The sequence below is a fragment of the Papaver somniferum genome, chromosome 8 (genome assembly GCF_003573695.1).
Source record: "Papaver somniferum cultivar HN1 chromosome 8, ASM357369v1, whole genome shotgun sequence".
Lineage (NCBI taxonomy): Eukaryota > Viridiplantae > Streptophyta > Magnoliopsida > Ranunculales > Papaveraceae > Papaver > Papaver somniferum.
The window spans coordinates 148,415,698-148,419,730 of NC_039365.1; the positions used below are offsets into that span (position 1 = coordinate 148,415,698).

Sequence of the window (4,033 nt, forward strand, 5' to 3'; positions counted from 1 at the left end):
GTACTTCCTATGCCTCTGATCCCAGCAGGATACTGCGCACTTGATTCCCTTAGCTGATCTCACTCACAACTAAGAGTTGCTACGACCCAAATTCGAAGACTTGATAATAAACAAATCTGTCTCACATAGACAAGTCTATCAAAGGATCAATCTGTCTCCCACAGATAAACCCTAAAAGGTTTTGTTCCGTCTTTTGATAATAATCAAGGTGAACAGGAACCAATTGATAATCCGATCTTATATTCCCGAAGAACATCCTAGAGTTATCAATCACCTCACAACAATCTTAATTGTATGGCAGCGAAACAGGATGTTGCGGAATCACAAACAATGAGACGAAGATGTTTGTGATTACTTTTTATATCTTGCCTACCGAAGATACCAATCTCAAGCCAATCAATCTGATTGTACTCGTACGATAGAAGATGCAAGATCATATCACACAACTACGATAAAAGTAGTATCGGCCTGGCTTCACAATCCCAATGACACTACAATTTAACGTTTAGAACAGCTTAAATCTGTTGCTGACCGGGCTTGCAACAGGGTTTTGCGTTGCTAAATACCCTGTCGCAGTTTTTCGCAACAGCTTTATATCTGTTGCTAATTTCATTCAGCAACGGCAGTAGCAACAGAAACCACCTGTGGCGAAATTAAATAGAGGAACAGGAATCAACGGTTGCTACTCTGTTGCTAATTTTAGAGTTATTCCAGGATAATTTTTAGTAGAACTGGATATAGTTGTTCTGGTTCAGATTTAGCAACACATTGTGGCCGTTGCTAAAACTTTGCAACAATAAAAGGTCAAGTCTTCGCTGACCTAGTCAAAATCGATACCCCCGCAATTTATCCTGCAATACACAGTTGCTGCAATTACCCAGATTGATCTGATTCTGATGATTCAAATTAAGAACCCTTGCATTCATAATTGACATACAATGTTTATGTTGAGATTCATACAATGTTATATGTTGACATAAATCTTAACCTCAAGTACAATCCAACACAAAAGCATCTGAAACTTACCCAAGTTAATTAAATGGAAAAAAAGGCTGTAAGGTCCTAGAATCTACTGTATTCTCGCTGAAGCTCAGTCTCGGAGCAATGTTTCCACACACATAACAATATTTCGTTGCAGATCACACCTATACCATTAAAAAAAGAAACACCATTCATATTGTGATCGAGGACCACAATTTTCCTATTAACAATTTAAAAGGTACTGCGTAGATAAGATTTATCACTCACAATTAGTAGGCCTTTATCCAGAAACATGTTAATTGAGACCTTGCACAAGCTGATGAGCCTAGCTGAGAATTACAATGTAACAAGGTAGATGTAAGTGCAAAAGAAGATGAACAAAAATGAAAACAACAAATAAGAGACTGTAATAAAGAGTTAATCTTGACAGTCTTTTATTACATTGTTATAGCAACACTATCAGCTGTTTTATTTATATGTGTAATTAAAAGACGGTCCACAAATCTAATAACGTAAGATAACATGCCAGTTGCTTTTCAATCGAACACAAAACATGAATAAAGGAAAATGGTTGATAAGGAAGACAGCAGAACGCAATCGAGGAGGGGGTAAAGTAACCACATCAATGCTAACAAATACAACATCAGCAAAAAATGCAACAATAACTTACGCATTAATGTCCTCATTGATGATTGCCAGGGCCTTGTGCAAACTGAGAATCTTCTTTTTATTGTATCCGAAGACCGAAGAAGAAGATTTACAGCTGATCACAGGGTTGATTGATATCCTTGATTCTTATCAGCATCACCATCCGCTGAACCTTGGCCGTAACTTGAGAGAGATGATTGCAGTTGTTGCGCCTGATAGCAAACAACAAATTCAATTCCCGACAAGGAAATTCCATTTACGGCTGGAGCGGATGAAGTAACCTGAAGCGAGAGTTGCTTTTAATGAGGGTCTAATAAAAATAAAATTCAAATGCCTGATAGTATCTGAAGTCTCAAACCTGGGTGGACGAGGTAACTGGAAGCTTGATTTGCTCAAAGCCTGGTTTAAGGAACTGTCCTGCAGCATTGGTTGGATGTGAAATGCCACCATAACTTCTCTGAGTTGGATGTGAACTGCCACCATAGCTTATCTGAGAAGTCTAAGAAGGAACGAACTATAAATGGTGGTTGACATGCTGAGGAACAAGTTGTGAGCCCTGAGAAGAGTTTCCAAAATTACTTTATGCTCTAGAGGTGACCAACAAGAACATCAAACACAGACAAATCAGTAGAGAAAAATACAAAAAAAAAAAAAAAACATGATGCAGTTGAACTCTATGATGAAGTTAAACCCTTCTTTTCAGTGTATCAAGCTCCTCATCAACTCTATGATGCAGTTGAACTTCAGATCTATGAATACTACACTTTGCAAGCAAGGTGCAGTATAAAACAAACTGATAAAAATAGTCCATACAAGTGATGCAAAAAAATAAGGTATCATAACTTCTGATGCAAGCAAAAACATTCATTGGATGTCTTTCATCAAAACATGATTGAAGTGGAAAATTTACCAGTGAAGTCAATGCTCACTATGATGGCTAGGAGCAGGAGGGAGAAAGACATCATTATCGACAAGGATCTCAAGTTCATGAACTCCTGCTTTACTTGCATATTCTTGTTCCGCAGAGTAAAAAACAATGTTCACCAAATTCAGATCAGCTTTTCGGCAACGTAGTAAGACAACCATTAAAGATGTGAAGTCTTTTTTATGTGCATATTTAACAGTCTGCATAACAAAGAAAGGTGCAATCTAAAAGCGATGCTCACAGATTAATAGGCAACGATGTCAAAACCATCAAAATCAGATAACCCTTGTCCGAACCTGCATATCATTTTATCAATATCTTTAAGGTAAAGAACACTGAATTTCAGAAGTGGGGCTCACCAGTTCGTGTTTCCTTCAAAATCATATTCATACAATGATGTTAAACACTGATTATGCATATAACAATTAGTAAACAATGTTAAACCCCAAGTTCTGCATAATCATAATGACTCGGAGACATCATTCGCTACTGGATTTAATTAAAATGAAATTAAATATTTATATATATCTATAATCAAAAACCTTAATACAAATAAATAGAAGAAGAAGATATTGATTTGAAGAAGCCCTAACCTGGTTTTTAATTGAGGAAGAACATCAACTCACTATCATCACTCAACAATCAACTTACAGCTGCAGACAACAATCAATTGAATCATGTAAAAACCAAACTATCAATATCTTAACCGGATTTAGTCAAAACCACAACCACATCTATATTACCTGATTAACAGAATGTAAACTACAAAAAATTCTCATTTGATAAATTTCTAAAATTCACATCACCAAAAAACATCAAGCAGAAACAAAACTAGGGTTTCCCTTACCAACAACATACCAAAGTAAAGACGTAATCTCAGTTTCAATAAAATTACCAATTGTTTCAGACAACATAAATTACTCTCGATTGAAAACAAATCTTCGAAGTTGTTGATGGATTTTGTTGGTTAATCTTCGTTTTCAGTTGTGTTGATGAAGAGAATAGAGGATCTGATGTTTTTGGTGGATTTCATTGATGAATCTTCGTCTTTTTTAATGAAAAAGAGAAGCAAAAGCAGTAGAAGAAAGACGTTGTTGATGGATTTTTTTTGATGAATCTTCGTTTTCAGTTGGTGCTGATGAAGAGAATAGAGGAGATTTGATGTCTTTGATGGATTTGGTCAATGAATCTTCGTGTGTTTTTATTTATTTTTTTGATGAAGAAGAGCAGTAGAGAACGAAGCAGCAGCGGCAGGGATCGAGAGAGGTAAGAGAGAGGTAAAAGACTAGAAAGAGATGGAGGGTATAAGATTAGAATTAGGGTTACGTGATCCTCACACACGCATATCTCACACACATTAAGTCAAGTCAAAGTGTCAAACTAGGTGTTACCATCCACACGGTCTAACCGCACACGTAAATATTCCGCAGTTGCTAATAGCAACAGAACATCCAAGGTTGCGAAATTAGCAACAGACAA

General features: G+C 36.4%; 1 long non-coding RNA gene across 4 annotated transcripts; it reads right to left on the reverse strand.

The window, feature by feature from the left end:
* Positions 1-958: 958 nt before the first annotated feature.
* On the reverse strand, positions 959-3,810 carry LOC113301309. Of its 4 annotated transcripts, XR_003336212.1 has the most exons (7): positions 3,148-3,810; positions 2,851-2,926; positions 2,540-2,754; positions 1,988-2,216; positions 1,652-1,910; positions 1,249-1,310; positions 959-1,145 (listed from the first exon to the last, which is right to left on the reverse strand). It is a non-coding gene; the product is annotated as an uncharacterized LOC113301309 (long non-coding RNA). The 4 variants fall into 4 exon arrangements; XR_003336210.1 differs by having other exon boundaries at positions 2,540-2,926; XR_003336211.1 differs by having other exon boundaries at positions 2,851-3,810.
* Positions 3,811-4,033: the final 223 nt, after the last annotated feature.